Source organism: Pezoporus wallicus, unplaced genomic scaffold (assembly GCF_028554395.1).
Source record: "Pezoporus wallicus isolate ANWC-B61680 ecotype Strahan unplaced genomic scaffold, APGP_CSIRO_Pwel_v1 contig_593, whole genome shotgun sequence".
Classification (NCBI taxonomy): Eukaryota; Metazoa; Chordata; class Aves; order Psittaciformes; family Psittacidae; genus Pezoporus; species Pezoporus wallicus.
This window is the reverse complement of record NW_026642342.1, coordinates 6,437,832-6,462,032: the sequence shown is the minus strand read 5'-3', so window position 1 is coordinate 6,462,032 and position 24,201 is coordinate 6,437,832. Positions and strand designations below refer to the sequence as shown.

The window sequence follows — 24,201 nt, the reverse complement described above, 5'->3', positions numbered from 1 at the left end:
TCTGGCCAACAGTTTTACCTTAACTTTCCTTTTGTTCTTTTTAAGTCATCTTCTGGAATGCCATTTTCAGCAGGTGAAAGAGCATTGTTTTTTACATTCCTTATAATGTCTTTTTTCTTCCTGTTTTTTGTCACTGTATCTTCATTAGCATTTCTTCCTGACCTTAAAGGATATTTTAGCATTCAGAAATAAAAACCAAAGCTGTGTGATGTTAATCAACAGCTTATTTGAAAGAGCACAAACATAAAGTGTTACCTTTTGTTACCAGTACTCTTCTATTCAGAATTCACACTTTGTTTTTTAATAGGGTAACACTATTAAGGTAAAAAACCAAACACCAAACCAGAAAACAACAGAACACCCTACTATGAAACGCCTCTCCCCTTCTCTTCAGTCTCACCTTCAGTACAGATCTAAGAGTTTTATGGTTGCCTATACCTCATAAAAAATTAAAGACGCAAATATCACACTGTTTTCCTCTAGATACTGTAAATTCCCAGCAATCTTCTGTTAGGCTTAAACATAGTCGAGGAATACCTTTGGTTAGGGTATTCTGAAGCCTAGTTGGGTAGAAGTTGACCTGTTCTGTGCTTTAACTTATTTTGTTTTCTGTTTTATTTGTTCTCTGAATTCTTTTGTGAATCTGGCTAAACACATGTTATTTCTTCAATTTGTAGCAATACTTTATGTATTTCTGCACTTCTAACAGAGTTCTGGAGAGTAATTCCTGGCTTTTATTTTCTCAGAAGCTGTTTAAAGTTCATGAAGTAGGAATTGGGTAAGTTCTGAGCATTCGTATCAGAATTGCCCTAATTAAGTGTGCTTCTATGTGTTGTCCATGAACTTAAGGAAAAGTTCCTCTCTCCTTTAAGCCATTTAAACCAGAAGATTTCACACTCAGATATTGTCTAAGCATTTTGTGTTGATCAGAGTTTCTTTGGTGCTCCAGCTGAAAACAAACACAAAATACTAACCTTGAAAATCTTAACTTGTATGTTTACAAAATCACCAATACTGAGTTAGCTTGGGGGCCAGTCAACAGGCAGATAGTCAACTCTTTATGGGCCTAAAAGTAGTCATGGAGCCTCTATTGATGAGGATGACTTAAGTTTTTGGGACGTAGTCAATATCTGTGTGAGCTTATGAAGTCTTTGCGGGAGGTATTTTGGTGGTCATTGAAACTGTGGGTGTCCAGGACAACAGCAAAGTTTCCTTTATGTTGGGGGCTTGCTTCCATTTGTTTTAAGAAGCTTTTTACTTGCTGTTTACTTGCTAGAAGAAAATATTTGTGTCTCGGGGTTATGTGCTTTTTAGGGTGCAAGGGAGGCATGGGAAACATACAGGTTTCTTTGCCTCCGTTAAAAACCCTGTCATTTGTATCTGTATTCTGAAATGGAGTAATAATGTGAATGGCTTATGCCAGCTGTGTGTGTATTAATTTTATACTCTCAATTGTATGCAACTTCAGCCCATGCAGATCTGGTTCTTTTGTAGTACCCCTGTAATCCAGTGTAAAGCATATGAAACAGTCTTAGACTGTATGTCTTGTTTCTTGAGCTACTTTTGAAACTTTGATTGGGAAATCAGTTTTGGTCAGGAAAATTGACAAATCAAGTTTATATGTTATTTTTAATCCCCAGCCAGATGAGGTGCCTCAGGACAGCCAGTTGGCTGGATGTGTACAGGTGAGGATAACCAATATGCTTGTTGCTGTTGTCATTCCTAAAAGTCTTAACAGCTTCTTTGGGGGTGTACCAGAAGGGTGCTTTCCTGTAGCCAGAGCTACTGCTCTCATTCATCATATGATGAAGACATCAGCATTTTTAGCATGAGGTCAGCATTTCGTATGACTAGCAGTGTTATGTTACATGACCAAAATGGTGGTGATGAAGCGGCCAAACACATCCGATATAATGGATTTTTCTTGTTTTGTTGTGTGGAAGTTATGTTGTGACCCTTAAATGTATTTGTTAGAAGCTGCATGCCCTGCCTCAGTTTATTGGCTGTGTGTCACTACAGCTGGCTAGTGAAAAGTAGGCCGGTAGTTACGTATTTGCAGGTGTGACAAGGTAATAAAAACCAAGATACTTTGCTGCCTGTATCCAGATGAACAGAGATAAGTCTCTGCAAGAAACACTGCACACTTACACCTAAAATCCCAGACATCTTAATACTAAAAAAATGCAAATTGGAAGGACTGAGCTTGTCCACTGGTTGTTACGTGTTTGGAAGAATTAGTTTAAATAGTAAAAGGATCAAAGATAGAAATCTTCTGATGGCTAAGCAAAAGGAAGTGAACAGTGATACAAAATCCACAAGCATTTAAAGCATTCAAGTTTGAAGAGAAAAAGATTGTTGAAGCCCTAACCTTGAAGCCTGCCTAGGTCTGCTACACCATCTTGCAATCTGACATGGAGACTCCATAGAAGTTTATTAAACTGTGTAGAAAGAGACCTCAAGATACTGTGTAACCTGGGTAGAGAGACCTTGGGGTAGACCTTGAGAATATCTGCTTCATAGTAAGGAGTAATTTTGAGCAAAGGCTTAGTAACTTTCCAAAAACACTTGGAAATGGTGTTATAGGAAACAGCCCTGTATGGAAGTTAATTAAATGTGTTAGTAATAAAACTCGACACAAGGGCCATGACTAGGAGCTTGCTAATGAGACATAGATGTGTCAGAGCTGATCTCTGATTGTTGTGGTTCAATGGAGTGTTCAAAATGGTAACTGTTGGTCTCATTCTACATTTCAGAGAGGTGTGTGGAGGCATCTGCCCCAGTTTGGTTTGCATACCGGGTAGTATGACCTGGGTTGTAAGACGTGGGTTGTTCCTATTAAAAGAAAGGGGGGGGGGAATGACACAGACAACCAATGCAGCTATCTAGCATAGTGATGTAATACTAAAACACAATTGGTTTAATTATGTTGCATTGCTACAGCTTATCTAAAGTAGGAAATAGGTTTTCCTACATAAGTAGATGATGGACAGTGTTGGAAGCCTTAAGTGCCACCAGACCAAGAGTGAACACTGAGTAGCTTAGTGAGGAATGGATTTTTACTCTACTTAAAAAAAACATTTTCAATAGTTATCAATAGAGAGCACATTCTAACTTTACTCCTTCACCAAAACCAATCCTCTGTCATCAGTAAGCAGGCTCCTGCAAAATGAAGGACAGGCTTTATGTTACTAGTTATGTATACGTGACTCCCCAAAGTGATCTTTCATGGATGATAAATAATAGCATGTATATGAGCCCAGTTAGAAAGCAGAGTATTTTGTACCTTCACTTTAAATCTGGTAAACAGGAGTTGAATCTTAACTGTATAAAATGTATGTATATTTGGACAAAACTATTGCAGTGAGAATACCACTAGATTTTGTATTTTTAGGTGATTATTTTATATATGGTTATTTTGTCATACTAGAACATTCCTTGTAATGATAGCTTAGTCCTCTGATGCGCAAGCAGGCTCTTTGGGAGTTAGCAGTGCTGTTTACAGATGCTAATACTCCAGAGTGTCTGTTCTGTCCTCTGCTGGAGGTTACTGTCATAGGGGTATCAGAATAACATCTCAGCCACAGCAGTTCAGAGTTCAGCATAAACCTGTCTTCATTTTAAGCTTAAGCCCTTACATACGAGATATTACTAGTTTATAAGCAGAGGTTTACAGATACTTATGGAAATGTAAGTGTGCATGAAAGCTCTAGGAAATTTATGTTAGAGTTTACATTTTCACATGCATAGAAAATACACTTCTGCTGGGGCTATGAACAAGGAGAATCCCTTTCCTGCCACGGTCTACAGGAAGAGTCAAAAGCACTGTCTAGACAGACAACAGTGGGCATTAGAGCTCGTGATCCCAGCATAGCTACCTGTTCAACTGGAACAAACTTGTGAGGAACTGAATTTGGACTTGGGATCCTGTTCTGTAGGATGCTAATAATACCAGCTCACTACTTCCTCCCATTGCTGTTCTGAATGTTTATGTACTTCACTTTCTTGTTAGTGCCCTGCCGCCACATTGCTTTCTTTCAAACTGTCATGATACAAGATAGGGAGATTTTATAATTTTTTAAGAAAGAAGTGAAAACAGTGTCGTTTATCACTGATTTTGAGCTGTAGAACTTTAGGTTTAACCTGTTTTTCAGAACTGCATTGCAGTATTAAGCAAGCCTGGAAGGTGTTTCAGGTGTTGTAATTTTAAGACTGCAGAGATGTAGAGGAGGGGATAGAAATGAATGTGTATGTTAGTTTTGTCTTAAACTGGTTTTCTAGATATAGAAAAATCAGAGATATGTCAATCCACCAAGATAATGCTTTCAGCTACAGCACTTGCTTTGGTTTTCTAATCTGTGATCTGAGAAGGGGCTCTCTGTGACTGCTGGCAATGCGATGACCAGGGCTATAAAGCCTGTTAGCTCGTGATCTTGTCTTGAGGTGCATTCTTAGAGCTTGCAGTTTAACATCATGAATTGCATCACTGTTCTGCTCTTCAGAGTGTCCTGCAGACTGTTTAGTCTCCAAAACATAGATAGGTTGTTTGTTTTTAAATGGACTGCCATCCTGTTCCGTTTTCATTGTAAACTGAGACTGTGGGGAGTCCAGCATTAGGGAAGAGTGTTAGGTAAGTACATTAGGCTGAAGAGAGACTCGAGGGAGGTATCTGAAGTATGCAGGCAGAGAGAAAACTGCTAAGCAGTTTGCCGCCTTTGGGTTTAAACAGAGATTGCAGTAAGGACTGTTGGCTTTGAAACAGTGTTAAAGCTGAAGAGAAAATGGCTACCAGAAATCATTGTTGCTACAGTAACAACATGGCTTGACTATTAATGTGCTGCTTTAACTACTCTTAGAAAAATTGTGCGAGATACTGCTTTTACATAAAAGTGTCCCTAGTGGGAGCAGAGATTTAAATCCATTTAGATATTAATGGATATCATCAGGCTTCTTGGTTTAGAATCTGTTTATTGGAAAAACTAATTTCTATTTTCAAACCTTATTACTGCTTTTTCTACCTCAAAAAATAGCTTAATGGTTTTACTAAACTTAATACCCATATAAAACAACCTGGGGAGGGGGAGGGTGGTGAAAAACAGAAACAAACCCTCAAAATACCAAACAGTACAGAGAATTGATCACTTCTCATAATAATTTATAAAAACAAACAACCTGATACTATTTCACAAAAGATGTGGTATCTGGGAACATAATTCTGGTGTAAAGAAATGAAGTCTGTAATATTTGCAGGTATTTTGTATGCAGCAATGCTTTTGTTTAAGATATTTTTATATTTTGGGTTCAAAATAAGAAAAATATGGCTGACCTAATTCCTGCTTGAAGATTTATAAATAAAGATCAGATTTTAGCGTGGAATCTACTCAGGGATCTGTATTGTATTTTCCTTCATAAGGATGCAAGTGTATGTATTGCAGAGTAAGCTCTTTGCAGTTGTTTTTTGTTTTTATTAATAGAGAAGAGTAGTGACGTTGAGGAAGTTCAGAGGTGTATAATGCAGTACATCAGGAAAGGGAAAAGTGAAGTGCAGTGAATGTGCGAAGATCAACTGATGTATTTCTCTGCGTGTCAGGATTCCACAGGTGGCAGATTTGATGGCAGGTATGGCCTCTGCTCTTCATCAAGGTCCCATCTGTGTGCTGTGTCCTGTATACCTATAGCAGATCCCATTTTCTGTAGTTTTCTGGGAGGAAGGTTGGTGAAGTTCTCTGTCAGACTTCCCAAATGAAAAGGCATTGAGCAGAGATGAAGTTGATAAACTGTTTTCTATTCAGGAGACTTACAAAGGCTTACTCAGTGGTTAAAATTAAGAAGGCGTTTACTTAAAGTATGCATCTAAAATACATGCTTGCGTATGACTTGAAATGCAAGTATCTATACTTAGAACATGATATTTCTCAAATAGCATGTATGTTTTATTTACTTTGATTGTACCTGTATAGTATTTTTATGGCACAATCTTATTACACAGTTTCCTTCAGTATCTTGTACAAAACAGTCTTCTGACTGATTTCAGTGGAATCCTGCCTCATTTACAGGCATCTGTACCCCATACATAAAATACAAGTTTCAAGTTCTAGAACAATGCATAGTATGTAAAGAGAGTAATTTGGACAACAGAATGTTGCTGCTTGCTGGTACACAAAAGGGGATGCACTGATTTGATGTGCACAACCTTAACTTGATTTTTTTGTTATGGTTAGCCTTGCCTCCTTCATGTTTGTATTAAAATTCAGTGGGGTTTGTAGTGTAATAACACTACACAAGTCTTAACACCACTGTACAGATTGGTATTTGAAAACAAACCTTGAAATGTAACAGGCTGTTTTCTTACAATGAGCACATGGAAGGTGCTACCTCAGATATTTCCAAAAGCTTTGTTTTGCTTTGTGGTTTTTGATTTTTATTTCGACACAAAATGTTTTTTTATGCGAGGCAGCTGGTTCCTTAGGGAAGCACTTCAGTGAAGAAACTTACTGGTTTGGATTTTGGATTACTTGGTTTCAGCTGAGAAAATGGGTGTGCAAACTTGGACTAGGAATTTGCAAGGAACCGTCATCAATTTCTGTGAGGTGGGCAAGATCTCCTGTAACTGTATTCTGAAGTGCATTCATGTGGTACTTAAGTAAGAGGGTGTGCCAGTGTATGTTGGTGTCCCTTATATAAAGCTTGTGTAATGATATGGTGAAGGAATATGTAGTAAATAAGACTGGTGGAGAGAGTGATTCTGTAACTGAAGGGTAGAGGCAGTTTCTGCACAAGTGATGTATTGATGAGGTTTTGCTGTCTGCATAATGGAAGGAGAAGTGTTCACTGTCAAGGATGATGCCAAGGTTATGTACAGCACCATTAGTATGGAGTGGAATGATGTCATTCTGTGCTTTAAGCTTTCCTGTTTTCAGAGAAGCTGTTCTACTTAAGGTATGTAAATGCAGCCAATGAAGAGCTAGTTTGTGTGGTCAAGAAAATCAGGCTGAAGGGTGACTGAAAATGTGCAGGTGTTTGTTATGCAAGTGCTGTGTTGATCCATAGCTTAAAGTGGTAGAGAAACGATAATGAAGGTGAATTATTTCTCTGCAGCTTATTGCTTATGGAAATTCTCATTGTGAAGAATGCCAGTCAATTTAGTTGGATATTGATGGACTGTAAAGTTATTAAATATCAGTAATAATTAGAGTGTTACACCTAATCTTAGCTGAGGGAGAAACTGCATTGATAGATAACCTTCAGAAACAACATCTCAGTATGTTCTCTTAAGGCCTTGAATTTACAGATGTTTGCAGAACTCCATCTTTAAACTGATGTTAGTTCAGTGCTTTTTTTATGCTTTCATTTGTATGTTCATTGTTGCATATTTGCTTACTAAACAATGTATTCTTAAAGTACACAGCTCTTAAATTATGTTAGTTTCCCCCTGCCTCTCTCCAGACATCTTTCCATTTTTACTGTGGGCCTGTTGTGTACGTCTTTAAATGTTTGCTTCTTTTATCTGTTTAGTGATGGAGAGGAAAAGTAACCTTTTTGGCCAGTGTATGTTTTGTTAGTCCAAACCACACTCATAGGATATTTTTGCCTCTGATGGTCTTTTCAGTTGTTTCCATTTGCATAATACAGATTTTCTAAATAATAATGAAATCTGTTGTTTGACTTAACTGGTGGTAAAAACACAAGTTGTTTTTTTTTTTTTCTATTCAGGCCACTCTCTCTGACTGCTTTTATCCCTGTAATGATACTCCTGTTAATGTTGCCTTCTTCTAGTTGTAATCTTGTTTGGACTGAAGCAGCTTCACAGCCTGAGGTGTGATCAGTTGTGTTCATTCCTAACACTGTCACACTTCTCCTTGAGGTGCTTCACCGTCCCATACGGTGCTGTCAAAAAGCACAACTTTCTCCAAGTAGCAAAAGAAGAGATTTCAACACTTCCATGTGAAAGCCCCACCACAGCTTTGGGAGCTGTGCATGTAGCTTTTACTGTGATGACTCCACAAAGGAAGAGCTGTAACTTCTTTGAACTGATTTCAGATAACTCTCAAAATCTGTCAGGAGATTCAAAATGCAGGAAGCTGTCTTCTTTCCTGTAGTCCCTTGCTTGCTTTTGTTCACTCACTGAAGATTCTTTGAAGTCAGAAGCATCTCCATTAAAAGGACTTAAATTTTATCTCTTCATATTGTGAAGTATTAAGTTGTTGCTTAATTTGACTTCTGGATAATTCAAGCTTCAGTAGGTTATCCTGCACTTGAAGATTGCTTTTCATTAACTATTGTAAGAAGAATGATCTCTATTTTTTCCTTTGCAAATTAAATTTAGGTAAATTTCCTTGTTGCATTTATAATTCAGTTGGTTAAGCTGAAGTTTGAATAGCATAAATGGAGAGAACTTCTACAAATCCTCAAAGGGAGTTAATTTTGTGGTATTAGAAAACCTCATGTTTACATTTGAGTGATGATTTAAATGGAGCTACACTGAATGTTAGTTCTAGATATTTGTGGGTACTGAATGTAGAAGAAGTTATTTTTATACTGTTTAATAGAAATCAAAGAGCATCAAAGCTTCTGCAAACAGAAAGAAGGAAGCTACATTTTGTACAGGCAAGGTCATTGCTGACTACTTGTGAAGAAAATGGCAGTATATCTTGTATTTAAACAGCTTTTCAGCTGTATTAACTGATTTAGGATACTATTGTCAACTAAGCTTTTGCCTTTTTAGTCCTTTGCTGAAGTGATTTTATCCTTCGTAGTTGTGTGTAAAATTTTAGCTGGAGCTTCTTCTGGGTTTCTTGTAATAGCCTTTTCTTAGAGTAATCTCTGCTTTCTGCTGGCTGATTTTTCCTGCATTGATTCTTAGAATTGCTAGATTTCTGTAAGATTATGGACATTTATCAGAGCTGCATCAGATATTAGAATGAAATCATCCCGTTTCCCCCCCCCCCCCCGCCCTTTTGAATTTAGCAGATTTTAATGCTGGGATGGCAATATCCTAATAAATGTAAATGCTGCATCTCAACCAACTAATCAAAGTTTGTAAGTCCTAGAAAGCACTTGAAAATCAAGCCTACAGTTGCAAGCTTTTTGCTGTGTTTTTATCTTGAGCTGGTGAAATGCACTGTTCAGCCACACCTTACACCAGCAAAAGTAGTTTGGACAGTATAGTTTGTTCTACCCTTTGTTTCTTCCTCTTCCGTCCTTCTCCCACAAGCATATGCGTCTGTAGGGTCAAAAGCTTGTTTTGTATTACAAGTCTCTTTAAAAGCAACTGACCAGCAAAAGAAAAAACCACACCAAAAAAACATCTCTATGAATTACATTCCTGACTGCAGCCATTCCAGGAGAACATGGTGATTAAAGATGGTTAAGTGTCTTTTCTCAAATAGGTGTAGATGTGTCAGTTAGCAGAGATCTGTTAGGAAACTATTGTGAGCAGTTGTTTTTCCTCTACTTAATACCGGCTGATGCCAGCCTTATGAAGTTTAACCATGCCAAGTGCAAGGTCCTACACCTGAGTTGAAGCAATCCCAGGCACAGCTGCGGGTTGGGCAGAGAAGAGATTCAGAGCAGCCCTGCAGAGAAGGACTTGGGGGTGCTGATCCATGAGAAAATGAACATGAGCCTGCTTCAGTGTGCACTTGCAGCCCAGAAAGCCAACCGTATCCTGGGCTGCGTCAAAAGGAGCGTGACCAGCAGGTCGAAGGAGGTGATCCTGCGCCTCTACTCTGCTCTCGTGAGACCCCACTTGGAGTATTGTGTGCAGTTCTGGTGTCCTCAACATTAAAAGGACATGGAAATGCTGGAACAAGTCCAGAGAAGGGTCACGAGGACGATCATGGGACTGGAGCACCTCCCGTATGAAGACAGACTGTGAGAAAGTTGGGGCTGTTCAGCCTGGAGAAGAGAAGGCTGCGTGGAGACCTCATAGCAGCTTTCCAGTATCTGAAGGGGGGCTATAGGGATGCTGGAGAGGGACTCTTCATTAGGGACTGTAGTGATGGGACAAGGGGTAACATGTTAAAACTGAAACAGGGGAAGTTTAGATTGGATATAAGGAGGAAATTCTTTCCTGTTAGGGTGGTGAGGCACTGGAATGGGTTGCCCAGGGAGGTTGTGAATGCTCCATCCCTGGCAGTGTTCAAGACCAGGTTGGACGAGGCCTTGGGTGATATGGTTTAGTGTGAGGTGTCCCTGCCCATGGCAGGGGGGTTGGAACTAGATGATCTTAAGGTCCTTTCCAACCCTAACTATTCTATGATTCTATTTACCCATGAGTGAGATGCTTGTGCTTCTTTAAGCATTCTCACCTGTGAGAATCCATCTGTGTTTCCTTAGTACCACTGGGGGTACACTTGACATATCTCCTGTCTCCACCACTGCGGTTTTCTTTCTCTTCCTGTTCTCTCCCCTTATCAGAACAGCAGCTGCTTATCAGTGATCAGAAGCCTCACCATTGCACAGCAGTCCTTGTACCTGCTGTGGGCCCCTTTTGAGTGGCAAGGCCTCAAGGTGAATGCTCTGGAACTGTATTTCCTACCTGCTTTTGAGTCTCTTGATGCTGTCTTTATTACTGGTGAGGGAGACTGCCTTTCATTCTTGTTTCCTGTTCCGATAATGAGAATTAAGACAGAAAAATCAGAGCCAAAGCATTTGTGATTTTGAAATCTTCACCTTTCCCTAAGGAGTCTTGGAGAGCTACCCCTCCTGGATCTGATGGTAAAGAATTTCAGGTGCTCAGTTATTCCAAATGTCAACACCCTTGAAATGAAGGGTAGGTGTTAGAGTTTGATTGTACTGGCATGAGAGGAATCTTCTCTGACAGCAGAATGACCTTTGAGAGTTGAGTGTTGCTTAAGTACTGTAGGTTGGATTGCTTTAAGCAGTGAGAGTCTCAGTGCTGTCAGTAGTTTGGGCTAAAATCTGGTGTCTTTCTGTGGATTGCATTGACTTCATTAAGATGTTTGCATGCCATGGCATGACCTGTCACCCATAGGGTGGAGCTTTGAACACAAGTGGGTTTAAAACCCTGGAAAGGGGAGTTAATTCTGCAGGGCCCTTTGAAGTTTGTAACACAGGGCTGCAGTGGCCAGCCCTTTGGTGCTTCAGCAGTTTGCTTGCCAATCATCTTCTTGGTGAGACTTCTGTCACCTTTCCTTCAGCGAGGCAACATCCCAGTTACAATGGCCCATCTTCTCTCTTCACTTCTCTTTCCCTCTGTGCTAACAGGGAAAGATTTATCCCCCAAGTGGTCTGCGAGCTCCCTATGAACCAAAGGGTACTTGCATTTAAGTTTTCTCCAGAGCACATTCAGTGAGTACAAGAGTAGCACATACCCTCGAGACAGGCAGTGTAGGGTAAGACTTCCCATCTTATGTCAACAGAGTAATAGACTGCTCCAAATTAATGTGTTTTCATGAAAAAGCTGTTAGAGTGAGTAACTGTATTACCGCACTGATCTACAGTTGTCCGGGCTAAATCCTTTGATGCAAAGATTTTGTCTGCACTTGAATCACAAGCCATGAAATCTATGTTGAGAACAGTTACTGCTGATGTTCAGCTAATTGCAGTGTTCAGAAGATGTGAGAATTGCTACAGTGGTGGTGTGAGATCATTTTGCAGGGAGGAAGACGTTGATGTAGTTCTTACCTGCAGTGAGAGAACTGTTTGGCTGGGATTGACTCTCCCCAGACAAAGTGCACACACAGGTTTACTGAGGTGTCTGGTTTAGTGCTGATATTAGTGTTTGATAATGTTAAAGCCTGTAAAGACTTTGGATCCCATTTCTTGAAAGGTGTTATGGCTCTTCAAACATGCATGGTATTTTGTGGGTGTTTTTAACTGTAGCTTTACATTTACCTTCTGTAACACACAGCAGGGCTCCGTTACTGTTTGCAAATAACACTTCTGCTTCTCCAGGCACATGAACATTACTCTGAAACCTGACTAAAGAATTTTTGACTTTTTTCTGTAGTACATCTTACTTGAGAAATGAGCATATATTTTGAATAACAATAATGCATAAAGGCAACAGGTTTATGTGGTACTTAAGAAATGATCCTGGGGCTAGGGAAAGGAGTTCGGAGACTTGTCTTCACTTACTTTATATTGCCAGAAAGACTTCTTTGAAAGGTCTGTCTTTTCTTACTCTTTGTAATCTGGGGAGGTGGCTTTGACACAGTTACAGGTTAACTGGGGAACTTGGAGTCATAAAGCTGCATGTGATCAAATTGAGGGAAAGAATCTTCCGCAGTATTTGAGGATGGATATCTGTTTCAAAGTTACTTCTGGTGATAAATACATCGGTTTAGGTACAGATAACCTTCCCTGTAAAGCTTTATGCTGGTAGTTGCGTCTTCATTAGAAGTAGACCCAGAGATGCTGTACCCAAATCCATTCTTGCTTTTTTGCAGCTTCAGTGACTTGGGGTCTCTTCCAAATGTTATATACTCTGATTATCTCCAACTAGGAAGTGAAGTACTTCCTCTATAGTTAGTTCTGTTAAAGATCCATGAGCAAAACTGAGATTAGAGCATTTAATCTTAATTATCTTTAATGAAGACAAAGTAAGTAATGATTTTAAAATGGCCCAGCCAGCCTTAAAACAATAATCACAGTTTTGTCCTAGGAAAGGCAACGGAGTAGTGAGGCCCAGGCTTAAAATTGTCCAACACTTAATCTTGGATATGTTCATCATTTTTCCTTGAAAGATTTAAAAAACATTTGTAACCATTTCCTTTATGTGTTTCATTCCCCATCCAGGGACCTTGAAGGCAGAGCTTTTCTGGCCTGTAACTCTTTTTCTCCTGTCCTGCTCACTTAGTTTAATAGCCTGTGTGTATTTGACAGGATTTCTTGATGGATCTTTAATTGAAGTACCAACATCTGTGTTATTTGAAGATTACATCTGTATTTGGGTGAAGACCACTGGAACTTTGATATTTCTACACTGAGACAAAACTGATGGAATACTTGTTTAGCTGTGAATTTCTTATCTCTGTGCTTTGTCTGTCTTGTCTCATAGTCTAGAACACGAGCAGGAAACAGTGGTATTTGTACAGTAAGTTCTTGTTTTATTTTGCAGGTTTGTTTTAATGTGGAAGTGGATCTCACAGCTTCATGTAAATCAAACAAAGGTGAGTAGGAGTTTTGTGGATGCTGCTTTTCTTGGGGGGGGAAATGGGTGTTCTTTCCCCCCTACCCCAAATTCCTTAGGTCCATTAGCGTATACTGCTAAACACTCAAAAAGCTGTCAAGGAATTCTACTAGCTATTGGGAACCAAAATGGTGAGTACTTCAAATTAATTTCATCCTCTACACATTATCCACCTAGTTTCAAAGTACTGAAAGTGTACTTTGCATTGTGAAAGCAGCTGTTAAACTTGCACTTACTCGATTAATAAATAACTGTGTGGGAAACTTGACCAGCTACCAGAATAGCATCTCAAAATTTTAATAATGAAATTCTCTTGAGTTTAGGTTTGGGTTTTGTTTATTTTTTTCCCCTCAGGGACACTTCTGGGTGCTATTTGAAAGACAAAAGTCTATGAAGATTTACTGCTGGTACTCATGAGCTGTAGAACTTAGGTGTCTATTTGCAAATGCAAAGTGTCAGTCTGGGAAAATTGTTCTGTAACTTTGGCATTTGTCCCACCCCCCCATTATTTTGAGGAAAAAAAGAACTTAGCCCAGATTTTGTTTCTCTTCATGTTACTTGATATTCTACTTCAGGAAAACCTTGAACTGTAATATTAGTCTCTTCTCCATTAAATTCTGTGAAATATAACAGGGACCAGTTTGCTTTAGTCTGTTTTAGCTTGAGTCTTTCAAGAGTATCTTTAGGTAAGGCACCACAGTTCAGTAAATTCTCTGCTGTGAAAACAGGGCATGATGGACTTGTGTACACAGGCTTCCATACCAAACAAAAGCTGGCTTCTCGAGTTTCCTGCTTGCTACTTGACCAATATGCCATCTTTGATACAGCTTCTTGTGGTGACCTGGTGTTTTGAAAAGGTGAGAGTAAGATCCCATTTGCTCAGATGGGCTTGTTCTTTAGCTGTAGATGTAGTTTTAAACATCATAGAATGTTTAGGGTTGGAAAAGTCCTTAGGATCACCCAGTTCTAACTCCCAAAATGTAGTATGTGCATTTTAAAATAGACGTGTCTATTGTGTCTTCTGCTCTGCAAAGACTTTTCTTAGTGCTACTGCTGTCAACTTTAAAATACTGATTACAGCAGAATGCTTTGTGGGGAATTTAAAACAACACTTTGTTCAATGTTGTTCCTTTGTATAATGTACAACTGATTCAGGACTTTTGATTATGGATTGCCTTCCGTACTATGAACAATTAAAAGTAAGCTGTACTACTGTAGCATGCATATAATCAGATGTAGATGATGTTTACTGCCTTAGCTTGACTTTGCAAGTTTCTAGAATGTGTTGCTTTGAGAAAACGAATAAATACAACTCTGCAAAAGGAAATACTTTATCTGAGGATGAGTGCAAAACAAGAATCATTGTTACAGAAGGGACTTATATTCTCAGTAAGATTTAGATTGTTCCCTGTGCCTTCTAATGCTTTCAGTACTTCATGCTTACAGTTTATGTTCTGTCTCTTCTTAATTTATTGTTATCTCATTACTGGTTTAAATGCAGAAAATTAGTTGAGAAGTCTATATAAATAACTGAGTATGTTCTTTAAGCATGAGATCATCTGAATGAAACTCCAAAGACCTTTCATCTTAATGGTAGTTGTCTGTGTATAATAGAAAAAAGCTGGTCTCTGAGGGGAAAGCCTCTGCTCTTGCATACATAACAAGAGGGCAGAAAAAATGTGTAAAAGAATACATGGAAACAGTGTAATGGCGTTTGATCAGTGTTGTTATTGCTTGGAGGAGATCTTGAGGTTCTGACAGTTCTGTAAAGATGACAACTGAATAGTCAGTAAATCAACGCAAATATTACGCAGTTATCAGGGAACAAAACAAAAACCAGAAGAAAACAAAAACCAGATCTGGTTATACAAATTTGTGGTGTATCATAGATGCATTGCATTGCTATGTGTATTGCTTCTTGAGTACTAATCTAGTTCTGGGGCTGAAAAATGGCACAGAACGTTCAGAGAAAGGCAGCAAGGAATGCAAACTTGTCCTTTTGCGTAATCTTATGTCATTTAAACCAATAGCTGAAAGTGGGATTTAATGATTCACTCATTTTACTTGTACACTTGACCAGGATGTATTTCTTAATGACTGACAGTGTGCTTTCCATGTAGGTTTTCTTTGAGTAAAGGATCTGGGGTTTTTGTTCTTTAATACAAATGCAAAAAATATGCTATCCTGGGGTTTGGAAATTAAAAATAATAACCTTTTGCTATTTAAAACACACAGGTATAAAATCCTGTATGCAGTGAATGTACTTTATTGGGATTGCTATAATTTTTATTCTTTAAGTTTCTGACTTCCAGGCTGTGTCTCCTGAGCTCCATATGAGGAGCTATCTTGTATTAAATATGAGGAAAAGTAAGGAAAAAATAATCTTGGTCTCAGCGTGTTAATAGAATAGTGGGTCACGCTTCTGTGTAACCAGAAGGTGACAGAAGGTAGGTGCTTGAGCTGACTTGCCTTGTAACAGTGTGTAGAGTGAGGTCAGATTTTAAGCGTTTGAGGTATCAGGGAAAAACACTTTCTTCCAGAAAGTGTCTTGAATGTATTGCTGTACCTAAAAGTAGAGGATGTAATAAATTAATAATAGTACTGTGGATGCTGAAGAAGGATAGGTTATGTACAGAATTTTGCACAGGGTAAATTTGAGTATGTGGGATGTGTGTTTCTTTGGCTCGTACAATGGATCTCAGACAATTTTCATCTTGTTCGTATTGCCTTGGTAACATCAAGTTGAGTTTTCTGCCATTAAATCACTTATGGTGATGACTTTTAAAAGAAACAAAAAACATTTATGAGGGGGGTGACATTATCTTTTCTTGTCACATGGAATTGCAAATTTTCTCTGTTCATCTGATCATGTACAGAGTTATGTAGCTTAGGGTCTTTTAAAAACTCTTTATTTCATGTTTGTCGGTAAAAGTGATCTTTCTCCAAGTTGGCAGAATTTTTTGTTCTTAAACTGAAAAGGTAACAAGATAGTTTTTTGGCCTTAACCTGGCACTGCTTCTTTCAGTCTTACTAGGTTTTTAACCCTTGATCACTGAAAGAATATAGAGGAGTATGAGAGCTACTTTGCTGGTAAGGATGAGTGAATATCACTAATATAATTCATTACACTAAAGTTCTAAATTAAATGAGTGAAAACAGAGTGTTCATTTCAAGTAGTCTTTCTATATTTGGGAAGGATAGCATGCTTTAGGAGTTAAGAAGTCTTAACATTTGTGGTGCTATTAAAATATGGACAACAAATAGTTGCCAGCCAAAAAGCATGAGAAATTGCTAAATGTGTTTCAAATTGTGCTGGATGAAAAGGATTTCAACTTTCATTTAATATAATAGGAAATAAGATCAGAATATTTCCAAAGTTGAAAGGTTTTAAAAGATCTGCCTCAATAAAATCAAGTTAAACTGTTCTTAATGTTGTCTTTAAGAAAGCTGTACTGTAAATCCATTGTGCAGCATCATTTTGTTGTCATGCAAGTTTTCATCTGTGGTCTGTAGGACTAACACTAATTCATGCAGGTAACTAACAATATAATGAATAGAGAAATATTCCTGTAAAAATAGTCAAATATACCTGACTAAAATCCTTCCCAATCTGTTGTGATCTTTAAAAGCTAACAGAAGTACATAGAATAGCTTGTCCAAATAACAAGCTGGAAATTTATACTTTAAGAGGTCTTTTGCTCAGTTACTGAATTCACCTTTCTCTGAAATTTGGGTCTGTGGTGAAAATAAGACTTCTTTGACCTTGTAGTTAAAGTTGACTGGGGATTTGTACAGTTACGGAAAACAGCTAATTATTAGAGTCAGTTTGTTGCTATGTATTTGATTTATATTGGAAGAAATAGTTCTTTACCCAGCTTCTCACAAAAGGTGCCTGAACAAAAAGACCGAATTGCAGGAAAAACCTTTGTTCTAAACAGAAAGTCGGTTTTAGATTTGGATATGAAAATTCTGTAGGTTTTGCTTTGATTGATGAATTTTAAATACATTAAATACACCATTGCTCATAGCCACTTGGTGGCTAAGGGAACGTTTTCAGTTCTGTGTGTTCTACACGTGGGGAGTAATTAGATTTGCATACAGGATTTCACCACCACTTGGTGGCAGTACCTGGCTTCAAAAGGACTCGTTTTTGAGCAGATGAAGTGACTGATTCTGTACAGCTACAGGTTAAGGGGTGTAGATTTGTCATAAAATTTCTAAAAGTTAGTGATGTGTTTTAGAAATCAGAATACTTTTTATTTAACTTACTGGAAGGATTTGCGTTTGTAAGTCTCTGTGGAAAACCAAGCTATCATGCCTAATAGAATCTGTAATTTCAGCCTATTTCTTGAGTTAATACTATTCTCAAGTGATGTATTTAATATTCCCCACTTGAATTATTCTAGCATTTACTTCTAGCATTTTACTTTGATTGAGCAGTGTACTTAAAGTAATTTTAGAACATAAAATTTGCTTCATGGTAGTGTTCTTCATAAGGATGTGTTTTGCAGTTAAATAGAGGACTGCCAAAGCTTTTTTTGCCTTCTGAAATGTTCTCTGCATTTTCACTTTTTCATTTATTAATATAAGTTTTAGGAAAAGGTTCTCCAGTAGATTTTTCTGTCAAGAAAGCTGCTAAAAGTTTGTGCCTTTACTCATAGTTGTTGCTTCTTGGTTGTGCCGATTCAGCAGCGTGTGGGTCCCAGCTTTTTTAACTGGATAATGAAATGGTTGGAAGTGTGAAAGAAGGAACCTGGGGGAGTGGAGGAAGGCAGGAGTACTTTAAATTGGCTTTGCTGCAAAGAAAATCATTATTCCAGCATATAGCACAGTAATTTGACAGCATTTGGCTCCATGTTGAGACTACTTCCTCTTTCTTTAAACCAGAATCTTGCAATGACAGCAAGTCTTTCATTTTAGTATTATCCCCCATGTAAGGACTGTATGAGCCTGGAAGAATGCACTGAACATGTGCTGTTTGTGAAGTGTGTCTCTCACTGTGACTGAAGCTACAGCAGAGCATTGCTGGTAGGAGAGGGTTCTGTGAGGAGGAAGTATTGCTGTCTTGCCTGCAAAGCCGACGCTGAGAATCCAGCATCCTTAGGCCCCTCTGAGATGTGACATGTCAAGAAGGCATCTAAATAAATTGTGACATAGAAGAAGGATACATCCTGTGGAAAGTCCTGAATTGTAGAAATACTAATAGAAAACGAGGTGTGACTTGGGAAATGCATTTGAGTGTGATAATATTACTTACTGGTAATATTATTTTATGCAGTGAGACAACTCTGGAAAACAGCAGCACTGGAAGAGAGAGAGAAGATTGAGGGGCATCAAGCTATAGTTTTGCTGTGAATGTGTTCTGTATAACCTGGGATAGAGAGAATGTACTTCTGTTATATACCTAATTATTTTTGTGTCATTTTCTTAAGTTGAATGATAAATCCGAAGTTGGTGGTTGGAAACTTTAAAAAAAATAAAAATACTCTTGTAGCTATATTGCTGGTATTTGAAATGAAAGGAAAAGGTGGATAGTCTGAGCATATGGAGCACTCTAAAGAGGAGTAACACAAGCAGGAGTTGGGATTCCATGTGTCAAAGTGTACTAAAACAGAATCAGAGAATAATTGAGATGGGAAGGGACCTATAGAGATCTTGTCCAATCCTCTGCCTTAAGTGGGTGACCTAGAGCAGTTTGACCAGAACCATGTCTGGACAGCTTTTGAATGTCTCAAAGGACAGAGGCTCTACAACCTCTCTGAGCAGCATGTGCCAATCACTGTCCCAGTAAAAAAGTTTTCCTTGCTTTCAGATGGAAACTCAGGTATCTCAGTTTGCACCCATTCTTCTTGTCCTATCACTGAACGCCACTGGAAGGAGTCTCACTCTGTCTCTTTGTACCTTCCCATCAGATGTTTGTACATGTTCAACCCAACCTGTTCTGTGATACTGTGTTAATGAGATCATACTGAGCTTTGTCTTCTCCAGGCTGAAGAGTCTGAAGTCAGTCAACCTCCCCTGATATGAGATGCTCCAGTCTCATAGTTGCCTTAGTGGCCCTTTTCTTTACCCTGTCCAATAGCTCCATATTTCACTTGAACTGGGCAGCCCAGAGCTGGGTGCATGACTCCAGATGTAGCTTTACCAGTGCTGAGTAAAGGGGAAGGCTCACCTCCCTCAGTGTGCTGGCAGCACTCCTCGAGGGATATTATTGGCCTCCTTTGCCACACGGCATGTTGCTGGCTTGTGTTCAGCTTGCTGTCCAACAGGAACTCCAGGTACTTCTCTGCAAAGCTGCTTGCCAGCATGTACTTTTGCATGGGATTATTCCCGGTATAAGACTTCATACTTTCCTCTGTTGAACTTCATGAGGTTTCTGTCAGCCCATTTTTCCAGCCAGTTGAGGTCCATCTGAATGGCAGCACAGCCCACTCAGCTGCTCCACTCAGCTGTGTCATCAGCAGACTTGCTCAGGGTACCTTCTGCCCTGTCATCCACATCATCAATAAAGATACTGAACAGTGTTGGACCAGTACTGACCCCAGTTTATAGCTCCAGTTACTGGCCACGGGCTATACTTTGTACTGCTGATCACAACCCTTAGTTTTTTGGCAGCCAGATAAAAAAACTGTCTCGCAATAAGGTTTTTCTTTATAGACTGTAATGAGGAAAAAACCTTCTTGTTTTGTAGCTCTGGTGGTTAATAAACTAAACTACTTGTATCATGTCTGGATAAAAGCAATTTTTAGTACCATACTTGGGACTTAAGAATACATTTGGCTGAAAAACACAGGTAATGGTGGTGAAAAGGATGAAAGGTGTTTTCTCAGACATTTAGCTTCTTTAGAGAGAAAAATTGTGTGAGCATGTGAGATTGAGATAAATTATCTCTGCATGTAAAAGTGCATTTTGGGGGAGAAATAGTGTGTCTTATCACAGAGCTTTAAATCTGTATTTTTTACATTTCTGTGTCTCTTACTGGAATGCTGCGAAGTCATGTATGTCTGCATTGAGGAAAACTCACACTGTAGTTCTCATCTTTAGTAGAAACTAATGGCACTGCAAGTCAAACTAGATCACGCTACTAGAAATCCAAACTAGACAAAGAGCTGCAGGAACGTGGAGATTTAAGTGCGTGGCTTTCCTCTATGAACAGGGTTCTGGAGTGCTGGGGGGAGTTACGGAACCTGTGAATTGCTAGACAATGTGTGACTGTTCTTCAGTTACCAGATTCAAAGTCATGCTTCTTTTGTACTGGGTAGGCATCTTTTAGAAATTACCTAACTCACATTGAAAAGTCTTTACCAATGAAACCACCTTAAACTGCTGTGTTAGCACTTCCAAGAGTATTTTTTAAAAGTCATACATCTGATTCTTTTGACACTTAAATTGTATTGTAATTTATTTTATTGATTGCAGTATTGAATTTTAGCATGATGCACCCTGTTGTGACAAACTGGTTTATTTTCCCAAGCAAATCAATATTAGAGGAATAAGATTAAGAATGGTTGGTGGCAGTAATGGGATTCTCTCCTATAATTTCATTCTTCAGTTGTATACTGCTTCCTTTCACATGTGAGCTGTTAAAGTATCACTCTTTCAACATTCTAGACCAGAAGCAAAGTTTCTGAAATTTAAGGGAAGTTTATTTTGTTTCCTTAGTACCTGATACACAGCTTTTGAAGGTAAATGAACTTTGAGAAGTGTGTTTCAGATCTGTTCCTGAACATAACCCTCCTGAAAAGACAGGCTGCTTGTGTGTGGTGACTCCTCTATAACTCAGTTTCTCTTCAGTCGATTTCTTCTACATAGCTGTTGACAAGTCAGAGAATCTTTCAACAGTATAGCAAAACGTTAGAGGCAATAACTTTGTGTTTCTTTTTTTAGGAATAATGTAACTTCTTAGTGTGGCATCAGTAATTTTTCTTGGTGCTTTAAAAATACGAGAGTCTTGATTAGCTATGAGAATATGAGAATGAGAGTTTATGTTTTCATGTGAACAGCTGTGGATGTGAATTGAAGATAATTCAGTTCAATGGAACTCCTCAGACTGTAGTTATATTAATAACCCTATGCTTGTATGGAAAGTAGCTGTGGGAGGGCAGTAGTCATGGTGTTGTGCGTATTAAGCTGTCTCTTACTACGGAGGTTTTCATGAAACCTCAGAAGTGTTGAGGTGAATTTGTAGGTTTCAAAGCTAAGCAAGGCAGTCTGCAAATAGTGTTTCTGCTGTGCAGAAGGGAATGTATTTTCAACACCTCAATTTGCAGGCACAAATAGAAGCTGGAGGAAGGCACGGTGGTCACTGACTCCGCTAGCTGTCAGGTTTTACGGTTCTGTTTCCATCTGAAGAGTGGATCTGGATAGCTTTTGAAAAGAGAGAAAGTGGAAAATAAGTAATAGGTATTCTTCTAATGATCAAAGTATTGTGATTTTATTGACTTTGGGTATTCATATTGCCAGATAACATCCAAAACTCAGGTAGTGTGAGCTGTGTGCGTTACTGTATGTAAGAGGCAAAAATAATGTGCAGCTGTGTTCTAACTTGGGTTTCTTGTTTGTTTTTCTCAAGATATGGCTGGTTTATGCTAATACGCTACTGGTTCCTCTATTACTCTGTACAAACCTTAATTTTCAAAGGTTTTTAAGCATCTCACCTTTGAAGCAAGCTCCATGACTGTGTAATGGGCAAAATGGAAGGAGATGCCTCTCTAGTCCTGTGCCACGATGTGCTTAAGCTCTCTGTGGTCTGCTGCTTGATGCCTAAAAATCTGTGACTTTGGTTCCATCACCTTTAATATAATGTGTCATTTGAGAAAACTTTATTACAGGAATGCTTGTAAATAATATTATAGGTTTTGTTGGTTTTCTCTATCTACATAACAAAGTCTTGAAAAAAGTCTAAATGGGAACAGTACAAATGTGAGACACCTTTCCTGATTCCTAAATATTTGAATAATCCCTTGAGTGTCCTGGTTATTCACATATCTGCTTAAAGAATTTGATTTATGAGGAGTTACTTAGCAAAAGATAAGTATATTTTTACCTTCATGACAACACTGCTGAAAGATGCTGTATTTCTTCATTATTTTAACTAAACTGGTTAAGTTCAATCCATTTAGGAGATGGCTTCTGAATTTTTGTCCTACTTAATACTTGCTCTTTTAGCTAATTTGAGCATTTTTATGAATTTAATGAGAAACCTGATACCAAAACACGTAAAAGCACTTAATGCTTTTCACAAACTACACCGACTTTTTCTGTGTTAATTTTTCAGCTCTGGTATGCTTTCAAATCTGTTCTAAGTCCTTGTAAAATAAGGCAGGCTTTTTTGCAACAGAAACTGACAGATGTCTAACTACAACTGCTTGTAGGCAACAGTGTACCACTGGAATGTAAGCTTTAATGAACTAGTATTACATGAAACAGTACTCTTAATTTGGTGTGTGACCCTGTTATGTAGCAAACGTTGACTCTTTGGAATAAGAACTTGGAGATGCTGTAAACCTACTTGTAATAAATACGATTAATAAGGTACATAGAACAATGAAATTAAGTACATTTCTATCAAAAAGAATTCTTAATGAACAGAAAGTGGGCAGCATAGATCTGATGACAGGAAGGTTGCATCTAATCTAAATTACTGAGTGACCCAGGAAGCTTGCTCAGAGGGATTGCCGAATAATTATGTTAATATGCAATTATCACCTCATTTCTGCTGTAGTAACCTCAAGATGTAGTGTAGTAAGGGTGTTATAGCAAGTGCTGGTAGTTTGCAAAAATACTGATGTTCAAGATTTTTGAGACAATAAGATTAGCTTAAAGCATTTAAATTCTGATCTGTCAGCTTGAAGATAGATCTGACCTTACACTTTTTTGGTGCTTAGACTATCTGGCCACAGGCAGTCATATCTGAAGAACTCATTATGATTTTAAAAACTGATATTTTATGAAGAAAACCAATATTAAAAATTATGTAAATTTAAAAGTACTTAATTAAACAGGGTGGAATGTGTCTTGGCTGAGTAATTGATTGTTTTCTGCTTTTGAATATGAAATCGTTTCTATATAATAAAGTGTATCATGTAAACCAGGAATAATGCTGTTAACTGCACTATGGTCATTCTAGGCTTACCTGACAAAACTGAGTTAAATTTGGCCTGGCCTTTTAGATAAAGTGTGTTTCAAAGGTATGAACCTGGGATTGTGTGTGCTTGTGTTGGCATTTTAAGCATTGGCATTTTTACACTTCATGTGTCTTAGGTATATAGCACTAAAGTGCTTAAATAATTGTATGATGTTTGCCCTGGTAGAGGATATAACAAACACTATTGGCAGCAAATTTTAAGTTCTATCTCAGTGTTTAGTTTTTCAAGTACACTTAAGGAAGGATTAATTACTGTGTTAGGTAGTGTTTCAGTTTGGGTGCTGCACTTCCTCAGTGATATGAGTTAGATCATGTTTACCCCAAAATTACAGGATTATGCAAAATATTTTCTTACATGTGTCTAGTTACACCTGTCATTGTTCCTGCATAAATTTCTACACATGGAACAGATAACGTAAATGAAGTATTGCATCTTGGCTAGGTGTCATCATACATAAGACTAAATTACTGTCGTTTTATGTGCTTTCTTAGTACCACACTGTTAAAACTGTTTTCTTGTTGTCATGCGCGTAAAACAGTGAATTGTACCACCCTGATACCTGGAAAAGTATGACAATTAGTAGAAAATTAATAAAACATTAGAGATATTATTGATACAGTAAGCATTTCAGGCTTCATTCAAAGATTGAAATCTTGTAGGAACAGCTGATTACCAGAGAAGACTTCTAATCAGATCCATATGGAATAGTTCACAATCTCCATAAATACACAGTATGGAAGCGAGTCTCTTACAGGATTGCACAGTGTAATGTTTTAGATACTGCTCATGATAACTTTGAAGAGAGTCTCCGTTTAAAGGTGATCGTATGGTGCCCCAGCCACCGTTTTAATGGAAGCTTTAACACTAATATTTAGCATCAGTATGGTTTTGTATGAAGAG

The 24,201-nt window shown here is 38.2% G+C and overlaps 1 protein-coding gene across 9 annotated transcripts in view; it reads left to right on the top strand.

Annotated features, from left to right (window-relative positions):
- ZNF644 (zinc finger protein 644) overlaps nucleotides 1-24,201 on the top strand; it is a 78,469-nt gene that overhangs the window by 35,881 nt on the left and 18,387 nt on the right. For 7 of the 9 annotated variants that reach the window (XM_057429155.1, XM_057429154.1, XM_057429161.1 and 4 more), the window contains one exon: nucleotides 13,082-13,133. The exons of the other annotated variants lie outside the window; for them this stretch is intronic. The gene's annotated coding sequence lies outside the window, so the exon portion shown is untranslated. The remainder of the gene's footprint in view (nucleotides 1-13,081; nucleotides 13,134-24,201) is intronic. 9 annotated transcript variants of the gene reach the window in all.